General features: G+C 35.4%; 1 pseudogene; it reads right to left on the bottom strand.

Moving 5' to 3' along the window:
• Window positions 1-5,956: 5,956 nt before the first annotated feature.
• LOC120114345 lies at window positions 5,957-7,735 on the bottom strand (annotated as a pseudogene).
• Window positions 7,736-19,076: the final 11,341 nt, after the last annotated feature.

The following is a 19,076-nucleotide window of genomic DNA, read 5'->3' as shown; positions in this document are numbered from 1 at the left end:
TTCTGGTTACGCATCTTCTACACGACTCTCTTGAATGCGTAACAATTATCAATTGTGTGCCCTAAGATATCACCGTGATATTCACAATGAGCATTCTCATTATACCATTTGGGGTAGGGGCTTCATGGGTTCCACCGGATATGGTGACACTACGTGGGTGTTAATAAGTTGTTGGTAAAGCTCTTTATAGGTCATGAGAATAGGGTCAAAATGTTCCCTTTCTTTCCGGGGTTCTCTGAAATCTTGTTTAGAAGTACCTGACGGTACAACTGTAGATGATTTTGGGCCGGAGATTGTAACACCTTTATTGACATGTTTGATGTTGTTAATTTTTCTATCTCTCTCCCTCGTAAGAGGTTTCTTACTGGATTTCCTATCCTTAATCTTGCCTTCCTTTATGGCCAACTCGACCATTTCCCAGGCCATAACCAAGTCTGAAAAGCTTCCTGATGTGATCGCAACCAGGTGTCTGAAATATGGAGCCTTCATGGTCTGTACGAAAAGCTTCCGGTTTCCTTTTCATCCAAAGGTGGATGAACTTGCACAGCCAAGTCCCTCTATTTTTGTACGTATTGCCTGAAACTCTCGTTATGCTTCTTTTCCATGCTTTGTAGCATAACTCGATCTAGCCTTATGTCATTGACAGGCTTGTATTGTTCCAGAAATGACTTGGCCAGGTCCTTCCAGGTCTTGATATTTGATCGGCTTAGCTGGTTGTACCACCGGATGGCTGAACCCGACAGACTCTCCTGGAAGTAGTAGATCAGAAGTTGGTCGCTTCTTCCATATCCTGTCATTTTTCGGCAAAAACACGGTGATGTGAGTGTATGGACAACTGTTACCATCAAATTTCTCGAATTCCAGAAACTTGAATTTCGGAGGAAGAACTAAGTCTGGGACTAGACTGAGTTATGTGGCATCGAATTCATGGTAGTCATGGTCTCCTTTGACTACCTTCATTTGCTCTTCCAACTGCTTGATTTTCTACTCAATCTTCTTTGATTTGTCCTCTTCGTCCGAATCCAGTATATGGTAATAACCCGAATTATTCTCAGGGTTAAATACAGAGGACATGGCTTCACTTTTGCAGTAGATGAGTCCTCTTGAAGTTTTGGTAAGATTTCAGGTGAGACAACCACTTGCGGGGTAGGTGGTATAGTTACCCCTTCCGGTGAACCTGCCCTAGGTGCACTAGTCTGTTGTAAGCCAACTAACTTGGCAAATATCTGATCAACCAAAGATTCTTGGTTCTTCATGATTGTATTCAGAGTACTCAGACTACTCTGGTTTATCTTATTTTCAAGTTTTTTCTGTAATTTTTCCATGTTCTCCTCGGTTTTCTCGATTCTTGCTTCCGTCTTCTTCTTTTTCAGACGGGTGTTGTGCGGATGGGGTGTGTCCAACGCTTGAGGTGGTGTATCCAGTATGTGTTCCTTTTGATGAGACATGATATGTTAGTTAATGCGAATGTAAAGAAAAATAACAAAAGGCAAACTATGTCTAGTTGCATAATGCATGCAATGTTCAAGGCATTGATCCAAAAAATGTGTTTGTTATTATAAATAATCCTTATTGGGGACAAAAGTGTTACGTCTGAAGAGATAAAAAACATTTTGATGGTATAGATCCCGAGCAGCCCCTCACCAGTTGATTCGTCTTTCGTTTTTTTTGTCACCGATTGAATATCCTATCAAACCGTTCCAACTCCTTTGGCTAAACTTGTGCAGGTGACGAGCTGTTTGCCCCAAAAAAAGGTCTCGAAGGGCTACATCTCTGGCTTTCACTCTTTGCCAAGCTTGTTTCTAACAAAAGTGCCATTGGAGCCCTCCATCCGAAGTTTATCGGCTTGTTTCTTAATTTCGTCAATAATGGTCTCCAACTTAGCTAGGGTTTCGCCACCATGTTCTTGTAGTTTTCGAAAGGATCGTTCGGATCAATAATATTTTCCTCATCTTTCCCCTGCAACCTTTGTCTCTGAGTATTGTTTGACAACAGCTAGACTTCTGAGCTTTTCATCTCTTTGTATTATAACCCCTTTGTCCATTAATGCAGATTATTCATGTTTAACAAACACATTTTTGGTGGATCAACACCTCATTTAAATGATGCGAATGATGAAAACAAAATAAAAAAGAACAAAAATGAAAAAGGTTAGTGAGGTGAAAATAATCAAAAAAAAATTATGAGAATAAAAGTCCTGCCCCACATGCTTATTGTTCCTACCCGGACATGATCTCTATCCCGCATGCTAATTTCAAACAAATCCTAACCGCATATTTGTCTAGTTCGCGTGCTTTGAACAAAAAGTAAAATAAGAAATAAAATCAAAGCAACCTAGGGTTTGGAATGAGGTTTTGGGGTGGGCTCTAATTGTCTGTACTCTCTCGGTTTAGGTTCTAAAAAGGTACATGGGTTCTCCTTGCTGGTGCCCCCTTGTGCTTGCTAGGCCCTCAGTCCTAAGCCCATTACAAGCTCATGTGGACTAAGCTAAACTCGAGAGGATACAGTCCCTTATGCCCGCACGGTGAATAAATTCACACGAAGATATAAGGTATATGAATCTCGAAGGCTACTTGCTAGGCCTGCACAGTGAATAAATTCACACGAAGGCGTCACTTTTACCCCCACTTAAATAGGGTTCAGAGCTCGGGTATAGAGTCTTAGATGAAAATTTTAAAAATCTGAAATCATTGAAGAAAACGTTAGTACAACTATTTATTTGAAAAATTAATCAAAGGTAAATAATCGGAATTGAATAAATAAATTAAAATTAAAATTAACATTTTCGCATAAGAAGACAACCAAAAATTAATTTCGGCCTGACTTACTTACCATTTTGGTTGGGCCCGGAATTTGGCTTCGACGTGAATTGATTGGGTTAGAGTCGCCACCGACCATTTTAAAACGAATTTAGATGGGTCGGACACCATATTACCTGATCTGCGTTGTACCAGAAACGTGTCGGATTCGGGAGTCGGTTATGGTCAAGGAAGGATTAGCACCCTTGAACCTCCCTTTTGGTACCAATTAATTTGCCGGTTGTCTTTATTTGCGAAAATTAAAATTGGAATTTAAGAACCCGATTTGAATTACTTACTTTTGATTAGTTGGAATTTATCTACACAGTTAAAAATGTTAGAGAGAATAAATAAATAATAAATAAATCAAAAAATATAATATATATATATATATATAAATAAAATAAAAATAAATAAACAAATAAAACAAATCAAAGGAAAAATAAAAAAAAATACAAAAAACAATAAAAAGTATTAAATAAACCAAAAAAAATATAAGATAAAAAAATAGTAATAAGAGGTAAATAATAATAATAATTTTAAAAAAAGAATAAAACGAATATACGAAATTGGAAATAGAAATAAATAAGAACGAAAAAAATAAATAACCTAAATAAATATATAAAAGGACCAATTTGAAAGAAAAATGGAATTAGGGGTTAAAATTCAAATTAAATGGGCGACAATGAATTACAATAAAACACGAGAGACCTGAAACGGGATTAACCCCATTTTAATTAGAAACACACAGATCTTTTTAATCCTCGGGTCAGGTTGCGTGTTGGAAATGGTTTGATATATAAGTCCAAAAAAACAACTCATCCACTTTCATTTTCACCCTCCACTCTCGATGATAACTCTCTCCCCTCTCAAAAGGTTCTCTAAACTCCCAGACACGGCCACTCCCCTCTGTCCGAGCCCGCCGGTGGCCACCACCTGGAGAACACTCTGGCCACCGTGGGCGGTGGCCAGTCACCTACAAAACCTACCCTTCAAAAGCCCCCAACACCCTAAACCTGAAAATAACATTAGCTTCACCCAACAACCGCCCTAGATTCGTAGATCTAAGTGATAAGTCTCGGTATATACTTCCCCGGTGGTGAACCCTTTCGCCTTCCCTAGTGACTCCTCGAAACCGAATGGTTTCCTTGTGGGTTACTTCGACTTTTACTCGTATTTTTTACTGTTTTTTCTCTGATATTGGTAGCGTTGGAATCATTTTTTTTTCTCTATTTTACTTTGTTGATATGTGTGTGGCTATGTTGTTTGGCTCAGTTCACTCTATTTTACTGTCTCTGTGGTGCGGTTTTGGCACTGTGATCTTGGTTTTCTGTTGTGTACTCTGTGTTTGGTTTGCTGGCCGATTATTGTTTATCGGTATACTGTTGTTTCACCGTTGATGGTTCTGTGATGATGTCCCCTGTTGGTGGCTTGGTGGGGGTATTTATACCCCTACCGGTGGTCCTTCGGTTCTGATCATAACGGGGTCGTTCCCCTCGAGATTCATGTGGCCAGGATTATCGGGATGGTGCAGTCCCGATTTTCCCAGCCGGCCAACTCGCTCCAGACTCCTGATACCTTTGACTGTGCGGTGCTGACTTGCTTGACTAGGGTTTTGCAACCCTAAGCTATATCGGGCTGGTTCAGGCCCAAACACGTTGGACCCATTGGACATATTGGACCCTGCAATAAAATGAAAATAAAAATAAAATAAGTAATAAATAAAATTAAATAAAAAAGGTAAATAAATTAAAATAAAAATAAACTAAAAAAGAATATTTTTCCAGAAATCTATATAATATATAATTTTAAAAATACTTTAAAATTATATATTATATATTTATTTTTAAAAACGTTTTAAAAACTATATAATATATAAATGCTTTCAAATTCAAAATGTTTTAAAAATTTTATATTATATATATTTTCAAAATGTTTTAAAAACTATATAATATATATGTGTTTTTAAAATTTTTTAAAAACTATTTATCATATATATTTTTAAAATGTTTTCAAAATTATATAATATATATATATATATTATAAATAAAATAAATTAAAAATGACCAAAAATAAAAAAATAAAAATAAACATGGATGAAAATGAATATCTACATAGACGATTTTATGATAAAAAACATGAGAGGCAGGGGCGGATGCACTTGGAATCCTATTTTTTTTGAAATCCTAAATTTGCCACTGACTATAGGAGACGAAGTCATTGACTAATCCAATTTTTGGGGGAAATCCAGTCATATCAGAAAGCCATCTCTACAACCCCAAATCAATCAGATAATTCTCCTTAAAAAGCATGCAGAATAGTGATGAAGGCAGCTGTTTGCTTTACATGGTGGCGTGGTTGGGAAGCAGCGTGGCCCAAACCTTCTTCGCGTCTCTGGAGCGTTGTTCTTGCATCAACCTTTCTACATCCGACGACTCCGATGATTCTGAGGCCCACGATACCCCTCTCGTGTCCATCAATTGTCCGTCCATCTCTTCATCTGTTACTTCTATGCCCAACAACAATAGCACGCCTCCCAACGGAGTCGTTCATCTCCCCGTCTGAATTTTCTGGGGTTACGATTGTGTCGTAGTTCTTTTAATATTGTGAATTTTGATGTAAGCTTTTCTATTTTCCCTCAGTTTGGGTGCATATGAAAGTTTCAAAGCCTACCTGTTTGAAATAATTCATGGGAGGAATCGGGATATCCGACCTGGTGTTTTCCTTGGAAATTTCAGTGATGCGTTAATAAGCAGAGATAAATTCAAATTAATATAAAATGAAATAATATTTATCCATTCCTTAATTAATTAATGGATCTCACACTCATAATTATGTGGTTAATAAGTAGAATCTGAGTCCAAATTGACATAAATATGGATGATTAGATTTATTAATTTATGCAGGTGTAATACCAAATTAAGAGTAAACATTAAAAGAATAAATAGTATCTTATTATACCATTAACAAAACAACATCATTTCGTTAACCAGAAAGCAAGATCAATGGAAGACTTTTTCTCACTTCAGATGTATCTTCAAATCACTACTTCCCCGTAGCAAAACGTCAACCAATTCATAATTAACAAATTATTTTAAAGAGTAACTTCGTCGACTAAAAATTATCAGCATTCATAAAAAACAAACACAGACTGCAATATAAATAGAACGTACGAGAAAATAGACGAGGATGATCACGAGGCGTGGGACTACAATATATCCCATCTCTTTTCAACACGGAACATCAGCGTCGACGACTGAATGTCATCCTGTGGTACCTGTAACATAAACTGAACTTTCATCTTCATCGGAGCGTTCCTTGCCTTGCTGTTTTCATCTCCGACCTGAAACGAGAACACGAAGAGTACCACAGGACAATATTCTATTTTACTACTGAGGTCACTCGAAGACTAACAATTCAGCAAATACAACTTACCCATATGGAAGCCCAGCCCCGACGAAAATCCGAATCATATCCAGCCCTGAACTTGATGTATTTCTCATATTTGTGCTTGTACACAGCACTCCAATTGTTTGTATCAAGCTTGTACCAGTAGCTGCAGATAAATACGAAAGCTGATCAGCAAAATACATGGATAAAAAAAGGACATCGCATGGAAAAGACAGCTCACCAAGTCTCCTGCAAAATAAAAGAATAGGCATTGTTCTAAGTTCTAACCTCACTTTGTCAGTTGGAGTAAGACGTCGCTTGAATGCAAATGATACAGAATTTGATGGTATTGAAATGCTAGGAATAAATTTCATCAACCGATCCTGCAATTTGAAAACCGTCCAAACCATCTATTTTCACACGTTATTTCCATCCCAGCATTTTCCTACGAGGAATGTGCTCAGTCACACAAGTCAAATTTGAAGACTATCAATCAATAAGTAAACAAACAGGAACAGAAGCACAACATATAACAATGAGGAATAATAACCACCTTATATATGTATCTTAATTTTAGTTGTTGATTCACATAATGTGCAGAACAGACCCCATTCAAAATTTGATCCCTTAGAATTCTTTTCATTGTCAATGTTCTTGGTACGTCCTCATGCTCTCTCCTCTACTATAACTTCACCCATGGGGAATCTAATTGTTTCTCTAGGCTGCAGTGACAGGAAAGTAACAAAGGTAATTGGAGGGAAAGGAAAAACAGAAGAGGAATGGTACATTAAGATATTTTAGATTTGTTCTGATCATAATCCTAAATGATTGGTCTTTCACAGGAAAAATAGTACTCACCAAACCAACAGATGGAACAGGAGATGATAATTGGATGCCATAGCCGGGATGGGGTAGGTCTGCATACATTGACACCTCACCTTGTTGAGCCTGAGAGAAATATGGAATATTAAAGGGACGACACATGTAAGTGTGACCGGCAAAATAATCTCTCATGCATGGGCGACATTCCTCCCAAACTTACATTTCTATATAGTTTTCGTTAACGATGTCAACTAAAGCGCAACCACTAAGAAAATAGTATGTGTTTAAAGGAGAAACGGGCAAACCTTGACATCATGTGCAACATTGAAATACAACTTGGAACCCACATCGAAAGAGGTGCAGATAAGGGCATTTTGTTCTTCAGGATCGTAGTGGATGGAAAAATACCTCGACGAGAACCTCAATTGTGGCTCCAAGATCTCGCGTTTGCCGTTGTTGATGAAGGAGAGATTGAGCCTGGCGAGGTCGTCAAACAGCTTACACGAGACCATCTGAAAGAACACGCGGCTATCACTGTCGAACTCCGACGTCACTCTGACGGAAGATTTTTCAGATAGCAAAGACAAAATCTTGTCAGTGTAGATGCGCGTCAGAGAAGGTGGTGGTAGTGGCGGCGGCGGCGTCGGCATTAGTGGCTGCGAAGGTCCTGTCGGTGAGAACGGTCGGATTAGGTAATTGGGTGTTTGAGAGGCTGGTTCCAACATCGTTGTTTTTGGTTGGACTGTAAATCACGCAGTGTATGGTCTTGAGAAAGGCTTAAAAATAGAGAAAAGAAGTGGGGTGTCTTTGGTTAACGGAGACGGAGGGGTATTGTTGAAGTTATAATGCTTTTGCTTTGTTTGGAAGATGTGGTCTAGTTGTGGGATGGGGGAATCGTTATTTGGCGGAAATTTCTGGTTTTATTTTAATCACAATTTCCTAGCTCCGCAATGTTTTGTTCATGTTTGCTTGGAATAGTAAGTGTCTCATGTACAAAGCCAACCTGATATTTCTGACATTTTGCTCAAGAATTTATTTACGAAGTTAGAGTTGAAATTAATGATCTTACAAAAGATAAATAAATTTATGTAGAAATCTTTTACCGATTATTATCTGACCTTTCTTTAAATATGTTTTTATAAGACTATTTGTTTACATACAATATATTTTCACTCAAATATCCTGTGTAGGAATTTAGTGATAGAGTTTGGGAGGTCAATTTAAAACTTTAAAACTTTAGAAGTTTAAATTAAATTTTTAAAATGAAGGGTCCAATTTACATTTTTTCAAAAAAACAGGGTTGAATTAAATTTTTGAGAGGTTTAATGATAATTTTTAAAAATTATGGGAGGAGTGTAATTAAGAACATTCAAAAATTTTAAAACTTAATCATAATTTAAAAAAAAATTATGATGGTCAAATTAATTTTTTTAAATATTAAGGGCCTAAATTGTAATTATGTACATTTTGGGGGCTATGGCCCACACATATCCTTATTGTGTTCAACCATTGCACACATCATAGTCTATAACAAAATGTAATTCTAATATTTAGAAGTTGTTTGGGAATACTTATGGAAGTGTTTTCGGCTCAAAGTTTCAAAAACATTCTCAAACAACTCATTTTTAGCTAAAAGTTTAAGATTTTTTTTATTAATTTGGGGCAAGTATAAGGCGATATATATTTATAGATAACTCTCCACCATTTGATATTGAACGCTCACACACATGGTATTCCCGATGCTAGAACCCGAGACCTCAAAGATAACAACAATTCTTTTACCAACGAGGTCGAGCTAGAAGTTTATTTTTAAAAAATCGAATCAATATTGTCACAGTCTAAATTTAGAGCTAAAGGTTATTTCATTAGATATAGAAATTTTTGAGTCAATCAAATCAATGGAATAACCAATGACCAAGAAGGAGTGAAGTGGCAATTAAAAGAATGATGGAAGCTTTTTGCAAGAAAATGAAAACTTGACCCAAGAAATTTTAGAGTGGTTCAACTTCTTCAATGAAGTCTACATCCATCACCTAAGGGTGAGCAAAACTCGACTCGACTCGAAAAATCATTTTTTTTCAATTTTGAGTTATTCAAGTCAACTCGAATTATAAATTCTATTTTCGAGTTATAATTTGAGTTGGAGTCAAGTTGAAATTTTGAATTTTTTAGTTTCTCAAAAACTAAAAATTTGACTAAGTATTTTGACAGTTTGACAGTTTTACGATTTAGTCTCCTATTTTATTATTTCTTCAATTCCTCCTTCATTTTAAGTTTATTTTTACCAAATTTGAACCACATGCTTCTAGACCATAGTAGAATACATGTGTACTTTCAATTCATCTTTTTTATAACAATTTTTTTATTTTTCAATTTAATCTTTGAAATTTTCATAATCTCTTTATTTCTTCAATTCGTCATTTATTTTAAGTCTCTTTTTACCAAATTTGAGCCACATGCTTCTAAACCATAGTGGAATACATGTGTACTTTCAATTCTTCTTTTTGATAATTTTTTTTTTCAATTTAGTCCTTCAATTTTTCATAATCTCCTTATTCATTCAATTTGTGATTTATTTTAGGTCCCTTTTTACCAAATTTGAACCAAATTTTCATATATCACAATAGAATACCTATGTAACTTCAGTTGTTAAACTAAAGATGTACTCTCTTTTTTATTTAGTCATTTAACTTTGCATTTTACTCAGTTTGGTCTTTTGACTATAATTGTTTGCAAATTCTTTATTCTCATCAATTCTTTGACTCATTTATACTCTCATCAATACTTTACCCTCAAAATACTTCCTTTAAAATATAATATTGTAAATATATTTCATAATTTTAGATTGTATTTGATATATCAAACAACATTATAATATATATGTATATATTACCAACAACATTATGGTTAAATAAAGTCAAAAAATTGGAACAAATCATTGCCATAATACTATAAATAATTATAATAAAATTAGTACATAAACTTGAATAACTAGACTCGAATTTCTTAAACTCGACTTGACTCGAAACAAATTCAAGTTAAGTATGAGTTGTAAAATACGACTCGTCAACTTGAATAAATCAACTTTTTTTGACTCGACTCGATCGAATGCTCACTCCTACCACTACCTTAGCTTCCACACTAAGGATTTCAACAAATTCACTAATTTGTTCAAACCTTTTAGAATAAGGTGTAACTTTACAACACACTTGAACTTATACCTCCAAATCTCAAGTGTACAACACTTCCTGAGAAGAAATTACAAATGAGCAAACATTGAAAATCCTCACAATGATAAGTTGTTTGCAAGTTGAAGCTCTCACACGAATGAAAAATACAATGAATGGAATAATTTTCTATGTAAGAAAGACACAACGGAATACAAATTTGATTCTTTTTTATCTTTGATAGTTGGAATAGCTTTCTTGTTTCCTCTTGACTGTTTGAAGACCCCTTTTATATGTCCTCATTGATTTCTAGTCGTTTGAGGTTGTTGGAGGGAGTTTGGATCTGTTTGGAGCAATAAATTTGTGCATCGAATGCAAACCTGCACAGAGGTTTTGAAACTTGCCTTTGAAATTTTTTTACCATTGAGCAGGGGGTTTCGAAACCTGTGGGGGGTTCAAAACCTTAAGGTTGGATTTTGCTACTGCCTTAAGGGTTTCGAAACCACCTAAAAAATTGTTAAAATTAGCCCTGTTTCATGTTCGAAAAGTATTTTAAAACTTTATAAATTCCCAAAAAAATTAAATTTATTTTTTACATTTTGGTCCTTAAAAATTATTTTTACAAACTTGAAAATATTTTTGAATCAAATATGATAAAAATATAATTTTAAAAAAAAAATCAATTTAGTCGTTTGTTATATCAAAATCATTTAATTGCATTTTTCAATCTCTCCCTTTTTGATATAACAAACCACTTTGTAAAAATTTTGTCAAAAATAAATTTTTAAGAGGACAAAATTTTATAAGTAAAATTTTTCATTTTTCTCCCCCTTTGAAAAAGAATTCAAGAGTGAATTGCAAAATTGAAAAATTTAGAATTTGATAAAACTTGATAAAACAAAATTGACTAGAATTTTCTCCCCTTTTTTGTTAGATCAAAATCAATTAACTACAAGAGAAAAACCAAGATTATAGCATAATAACAAACATCAAACAAATCTCAAGATAACCGATAATCGTCAAATTTATCAATGCAATGTATTTAGCAAAGTATTAGCAAATATCCAACAAAATTTCCAAAGTCATAGAAAAATAAAATATCCATCATAACATGAAATATAAAAGCATCCTAAAAGTCCAATAAACTATGCAAATTATTAATCTTCAATATCCGGATGAGAAGAGGAAGATGGACCCGAAGGACGAAACGAGCCCAGAAAGTGAGCATCTAAATCATCAATATTAGCTCTCATGGCATCAAAACGAGCTTCTATGGCATTAAAACAGTGATTGACATGATCAAAACAAGTGGCCATGTAGTCGTAGAGAGAGTATAAGGTGACGGGAGGGAGAGGAGAAATGACATCGACAGGTGTATTATTATCATGAGCAGTGAGATCATCAACCAGAAGAGTGCCATCATAATTTTTGACCCAATTTTCATTTTCAAATTTAAACCCCATTTTCATAACCGAGGTATAATCAAGCTTGCTCGTGAAGGGCATGGGAGGATCAAGAGAGGTATTAATGGAGTGGGCACAAAAATATGGCTCAAGACGCAAGCACTAGGCAAAGAGACGGTGGAATTTGGTCCTTTAGTAATGGTGTTCACCAAGTCAAGAAAAATAATTTTTGCAATATTTGGACGTTCTTTGGTGTAAAAACAATGAAGCCATGAAAATCCTAAGTGACACAAACGAGTGGTGCGACTACCCGAAGGATGAAGGAACCAAGTGATGAAGAGTTGTAAAAGACGTTCCTCAAAAGGAAGAAAAGTGAGATTAACATTAAGAACATCTTTAAATGGAACAAACTCATTTTCATTAAAAGGCCCATCAAAAAGAATTCCTAAATCTTTAGCAATGGATTTTAGTGTAAGTTCAAGTTCGACACCTATGAGAAAGGACGAAATGGAAAGTATCCTAATGGAAGGAATTTCCTACAAAATGTAGCATTACAAAAGAATGCTCGAACAAATTGAGGGTGATAAGATTGTGTAATTGAGAGAAATGGAATCCATTTTCAATAAAAAATAGTAATGTAAAAACTTAATTGATATTCACCCGAGCTAAGAAAATGCAAATCAAAATTATGTTCGAAGTGAATGAGACAAGTGATAAAATGTTTTAGGTAACATGAAAGAGCTTCGGAATTTGAAAAGTATAAGCTTTCAAAAGTTGGAGGATTCAAAGGATGACCTGAATATTGATTGGTCTTAGGATGTTTAGTAGGAAGTTTAGGTGCCATAGGAAGTGAGAAAAATAAGTGTTATGAAATTTTTTTTTGTTTGGAACTTTTACGAATACTTGGTGGGCAAGGTCAAATTTTGGGTTTTTAATGAAAATGGATGAATGGGTAAACCTCATGAATCAAAAACACATATATATGATTCTAAATATCAACCCAATTTCAATAATTGTAATTAATTTTCGCATATAAATATGGAAAATTTCGAAATGCTAACTTAGAAAAGTTTTCAAAAACTTAAACCAAAAGCTTGAAAATAAATGAATAACACAAGTTTAAGATGGTTGAAGACAAGTTGGAAACAAAATTAAATAGAAAATTTAAACGAAAATCAAGTAAAATTCAAAATTTATCAAAGAGATGTTTAGGGTTCCATTTGAAATTACCTTGAAAACTAATGAAAAATGAATGAATGAAGATGATGTGAGATAACTGGAGAGAACACGACGGTCGACGGACGGAATCGGAGAACCTCAACGGTGGTCAAACAATTTTGGGAGAGGGATTTGGGTTTTATTTATTTTGAACTGAGGAAAATAAAACAAAAGGATTTGGTTGGGTTTTGGGATTAAAAGCATAAAAAAAGGGTTTTGAAATCTTTATATGGGTTTCGAAACCATCACTCTGAGAAAAATCTTCTGCCCGACTGGTTTCGAAACCACTAGGAGGGGGTTTCGAAACCTATAGCCCAAAAACCATTCTCCCTTGTTAGTTTTAAAACCACCTGAAGGGGGTTTTGAAACCTCTGCTCTAAAAGGTTGAAATTGACAAATTTTGAGCAAGAATTTCATCCGAAATAAGAATATATCATGCATGAATATTATAAGGACTTTAGAATCATGCTAAAATTTGATTAAAGATGTATGACATGAATTAAAAAATTCTAAAATATTTTTTTATAAAAAAATTGGTTTTGGCATTCTTAATGAATTTTGAAATGTTCAAAAATTAGTCCAAAAGGTCATGAAATGACATGCATATCTCCCCCTTAATTTATGCATTGGATAACGTATATAAAATCACTTAAGCATGTATAATAATTAATTTTAAGCCAAAAATTCATGTAAAAGAATAAAAATTTAATATTTTGAACTAAGGCTTAGGGAATACTAGAAAGTCCTAACTCTCTCTTAAGTGTCCAAAATCTTTCTTTATCTAAAGGCTTTGTAAAAATATCAGTTTTTTGATGCAAAGTATCAACATATTCTAGAACTAAATCTTTCTTAAGGACATGATCTCTAATGAAATAATGCCTAATTTCAATGTGTTTAGTTATAGAGTGTTGGATGAGATTCTTAGTGAGACAAATTGCACTAGTATTGTCACACTTAATTAGAATGGTAACAACATCAATTCCATAGTCTAAAAGTTGTTGTTTAATCCATAAAACGCGTGCACAACAACTATCGGCCGAAATGTACTCCACCTCAGTGGTTGATAATGCAACACTATTTTGTTTCTTAGAAAACTGTAGCACCATAAACCAGTACGACGCACAGTCGATCAATTAGAATGCCACAAGGAACCACCAAAGTGGCTAACCAAAAGTTTGCTTGACTTTTCTTAAATAAAATGATTTCTTGGAAAATACTTATAGTAAAATAATCAACCATAGTTAAATAAAATCTTTACATCAGGAGCTCCCAAAATAATTAACTCAAATATACATATCACTTTAAAATGAGTTACGAATTGAATATGCAAAAAGGGTCTACAAATATACATGCCCTTTAAAAGATAATCTCGAGACGTACTCTGCATTGATTTCGGTATGGATCTCAGCTGAAGAAAAAGCTCCTCAATTGCTTCTCTACTAACAAGCGTAATGAATCAAATCGCACTGATCACTTGTAAATGTATATGGTAAGGAAAGCAAACATGTGCAAGTGTACACAATCGATGCAAGTAATATAGTAGTGAGTGAGTATCGTCTCCACATGGATTGGAAGGATTTTAAAAGATTACTACATCTAGGAATAGGTGTCACAAACTAATCCTAAGTATCTAAGTCTAATGATATAAACAAGGAAAACATGAAATGGTAAATGATATGAACAGATGGAGAAAAGTATGGTCGAGGCAATATAAATATGCAAAGGTAAACAAATAAAAGTTGTCAAGGCTAAAGTTATCAAAACTCTATAAATAGATTGGAAACCTCACACAATCAGACTTCTAACGGGGCACTTAGGTTGGTTTTGCTATGGCAAGAAGTTATTTTATGCTAAGAATGATTTGGTATGATATGCTTAGGTTGCCTGACAGGATTATTGAGTATTCTTAGATGGTTGCTATGGCAATAAGTTACTTTATGCTAAGAATGATTTGGTATGATATACTTAGGTTGCCCAACAGGATTATTGAGTATTCTTAGACGGTTGCTATGGCAATACTACTCGACGTGAGCTACAACCATTGGTTTGCCAGACTATTGTTGTGGCAATACCCCTCAGCGTGAACTATAGTCGTTTATTCTACTCAAGCGTTTATCCCTTTTAGTCGATTGAAACCCTCTCCTTATCTCTAAGTAGACAAGTTAGAACATCACCATCCCAAATCCATTCCATTGTTCACGTAGATCTATCTTAATTATCTCGAATCTAAGAATCAATATCTAGACAAACGACAATCTCTCAAAGCTCTTAAAAGGTCTAGAAATATTTCACCTAGGCACCAGGCAATCTCTCGAAGCTCTTACAGTGTCAAGGTAAAAGGTTAAAACAATGAACAAAACAACACTTAACAAAAACATACTTAATCATTCATTAATGGTAAAATAAAATATCATCCAAATATTCCCAACACCAAATAAAACAGTTATGGTGTGGTTAACATCATCCAAAAAATATTCATTAAGTACAATCCCTTAGAAAAATAAAACATGAAGAACAAGAGGAAGAAAAACTCTCAGAACAGAGCTCTGTCGTGACATCAGACCACCGCCATGATTGCTCCAGCGTACCAACCTCTCTCGAGGGTCTGGCCACCGCCCCGGTGAAGCCTGGCTATGGACTGCACCAAGGATGGACGAGTAGGGGCGGTGGAAAAAAGGACGCCACGACCACCTTTTTCTGAACCTGGGGAATTTTCTCTGTATGATTCCCCCTCTCTGCCTCCTCTTTTTGGCGATCGTGACAGGGTATTTATAATGGGAATTTTCCTAGGTTTTATATCATTAAATCTCCATAAATAACTGTTTTTTTCTTGTCCAAGCTACAAAAGGAAAGGCGGTTGGCTGTGTCAGAATCTTGGGGACTTTCTTGCATGTGAGGTCAATCAGGTAGCTGGCAGGTGACGTCAGTAATTTGTCATATCCGTGTCAGACTTGGAAGATTTTCGTTGCCTGTTCCTCACTGTCTTCGTCTTCTGTGTTCCATTGGCCCTTTCAAATTAATTTGTCTTGGCAAATAAATTTTTCCTCAGTCATTTCCTACATCATCATAATCAACAAACAACCTTTCTCATCAGCAGCATCAGTATAATCAAATAAACTTTGCCTTGGCAAAACTTATCCACCACATGAAAATATGTCCTAAATGCAACTATATGCAGCTAAAATGCTATGTCAATGGCTTTTAGAAAATCAATAACTTAAGTAAAAAGACCTAAAATATAGTCTTTTTATGGAGTTATCACACCCCCAAACTTAAGCTACTACTTGTCCTCAAGCAATGGATAATAAGTAGTTGAGAAATAAATTTCCATGGCAAAGCAAAAAATTGGGACAATCATGTGGTTTAAAATTTCAACCCTTAGCAAAAAGTTTAGCCTCAACATGGTAGACTGTACGAGAAGTCAATTACCTTTCCTAGGTCAAGATTCTTTGTCGGTGTGTGTGCGTGATTGTATAACAGTCTATGCTTTAACGTAGTTAGAAAACACATCAGAAAGCGCTTCTGTTTTGCCAAGAGATCAAATTATTCATCAAGCATAGTTTCACTCCCATTTCTTCCAACATGTAACTTCAAATTTGTTTTAACATACTTCAAGGAGAGTTAGCTCATAACACTACCATCCCACACTCTAAGTGAAAGGGAGCATACCGTCCACCCCGAGCTAGTCAAGTAGAGTTTTTTAACACTGCTTCAAGGGGAGTCAGCCCATCACACATACCATCCCACACTCTAAGTGAAATGGAGAAATACCTTCCACCCCAAGCTAGTAAAGTAGAGTCATCATGTGACTGCTTTCATTCACTCTTATGCCGAGGAAACCATTTATTTAAGGGATTTTTCCAGGTCATGCCATTGCACAGAGGAGTGTCCCTCTACATTTCTACCGAAACATTTATTTGTAATTCAACACAATTTAAAACATTAAGGAGTTCAATTTAGCCTTTCAAACATTTAATGCCATGACGAGCAAAAAGTTCTTTCCTAAAAATTTTCTAAGCACCTTAAGCAGAGAAAACATACAATCGTGTTCAAAGAGTCACAAAGAATCAAGTCCTAAGGTCGGTTCTAGCCTTCAACAGTGATGAAAAATAATTCTTGCCTAGGCAAGAAAAGTTGCTTTGATAATTGAGCATCATCAACTTTTTCCAACAGCTATCCTAATGAAACTCTTGTCATGACAACAAATATTTCAACCAATTATTATAAAAAATAATTAAAAACTAAGTATGGAGTACAACACCTCCCCCAAACTTGAGAGATGCATTGTACTCAATGCATGAAGACTAAACTAAAGATGAAATGTAATGCAAGGTACCTTGACTAACATCTACTTTGATGGTGGTGGGGTTGTTTTGTGCAAATTCTTCAGGTGGAGAAGTTCAAACGTGATTGTTTGTCCTCTTCAGGCGATGCTTGATCAGAAGTGTTGCAATTCACCTTGGCAGTTGTGCAGATGGGTGGACATCATCATCAATGTCATCATTTGTGCCAACTCCAATTGAGTATTTTTTTCTAAGTGGGTGCAATATCCATAGGGGCTTTACTCTTGTCCACATGCTTGGGAGACTGCTTTTTAAAAACTAGAATTAAAAGTAAATAAAGAAATAAAATAAAGAAAAACAAAAAAATATTTTTTCCATGACAAAAAAATTAAAGAGGGTTGAAGGGATGCAAACTCCAAACATCCTGAATTGATATGGCAGTTTTGTCTCGTTCAATCGGAGCACCAGTATAGACTAATATGCCCCACACATATAATAGTTCTATCTTCAAAATATTTTGCCATGTCATTTCATGTCTTTCACATCTGAATTGTAGGACCTTTCGAGTAGTCCTCTCTCCTTTAAAGTGTTCTCCACATGAAGCTGAATCGTAGTGGAATATGATCTCTTCGTTATGCTTCTTCAATTGTTGAGGGAATGGTGGAGGGGGCCTGACTTTATATGTTGCAGATGGGGGTAAAACTTTTGCCATGGCAATAAATTTTCCACCATCAATAGAATGACTTGTTAGACCCTCATCCTTTTTCTTCTCTATAGGCAATTCTTCTTGTACAACAAGTTCACCTTCAGATTCTTCTGGTACAGTGCCGCGGCAAAAAATTTCTTGATTCTTGCCCCAAAACGTATCTTCTTGATTGAGCTAGGTACCACTCCTTATTGTAAGTTCACCGCATTGCTCATTTTCATGAGGCTTAGTGACCTTAGTATCACTAGGGAGCTTCCTTGTAGGCGAGCACGTAATGCCGTGGCCATTTGGCTCACTTGATTCTCCAATACTCTCAAAGATGAGCTATGACTTCGTAATAAAGTTTTCTGAATTTGCAACAATATGCCTTGTCTTTTAATTGTTGAAGAGTGTTCGTACAGCAAGGCCTTAGTTGAAGCTGTGGAATCTTTTGTCGAGGCCATAAAATCTTGTAGTGAAGCTTCGAGGGAATTAGAATTTGGGAAAGATGCTGAACTCTTGTTAATATTTTGCCAGGGCATCTGCTGATGCTGAAAAATTATAGGTTCAGAAATACTTTGTTGAGGCATGTTAAGGTTGTATGCATGGTTGTTGTTGGTCCCTTGATTATCCCACGAAAAATTTGGATGTTTTCGCCATCAAGGACTGAATGTATTAGAGTAGGGGTTGTTGTTGCTTCTATTAAAATTGCCCATAAAATTGATGGACTCTTGTTTTTATAGGCATTCACTTTCATGATAGTTGTCGTGGCAAAAATTTCATGTTGAGCTGATTACCATAACTTCTTTCACCTCGTTGGAACGCTGCAAATATTTTAACATATTTGTTATGGCAGAAAGTTGGGTAGACACTGAATCATTGGCATCAAGTTCAAATTCCCCAGACACTTTTCTTCCGGTTCCAATCCTTGCAGATGAGAATTGATAATCATTATTGGCTATCCTATCAAGGATATCAAAGGCTTCCTTAGGTGATTTTTCAAGCTGAGTACCATTCGTCAAGGCATCCAACATCATGCGAGTGGGTGCATTGACTCCATTGTAGAACATCACCACTTGAGTCCAGTCATGGAATCCATGATTAGTACACTTACAAAACAAACTTTTGTATCGGTCCCAACACTCATACATAGGCTCTTTATTACCTTGGAAAAAAGATGCTATGGCATTCATGAGATGGTTGTTCATATTGGGTGGGTTATGCCATAGTAAAAATTGTTTGCACAATTCTACCCATGACCTTATCGAGCCGAAAGGTAGTCAATTAAGCCATTCTCTGGCATGATCTTT

Source organism: Hibiscus syriacus, unplaced genomic scaffold, assembly GCF_006381635.1.
Source record: "Hibiscus syriacus cultivar Baekdansim isolate YM2019G1 unplaced genomic scaffold, ASM638163v2 tig00110223_pilon, whole genome shotgun sequence".
Taxonomy (NCBI): domain Eukaryota; kingdom Viridiplantae; phylum Streptophyta; class Magnoliopsida; order Malvales; family Malvaceae; genus Hibiscus; species Hibiscus syriacus.
Note: the sequence above shows the minus strand (reverse complement) of the source record. Positions and strands in the feature narration are given on the sequence as shown.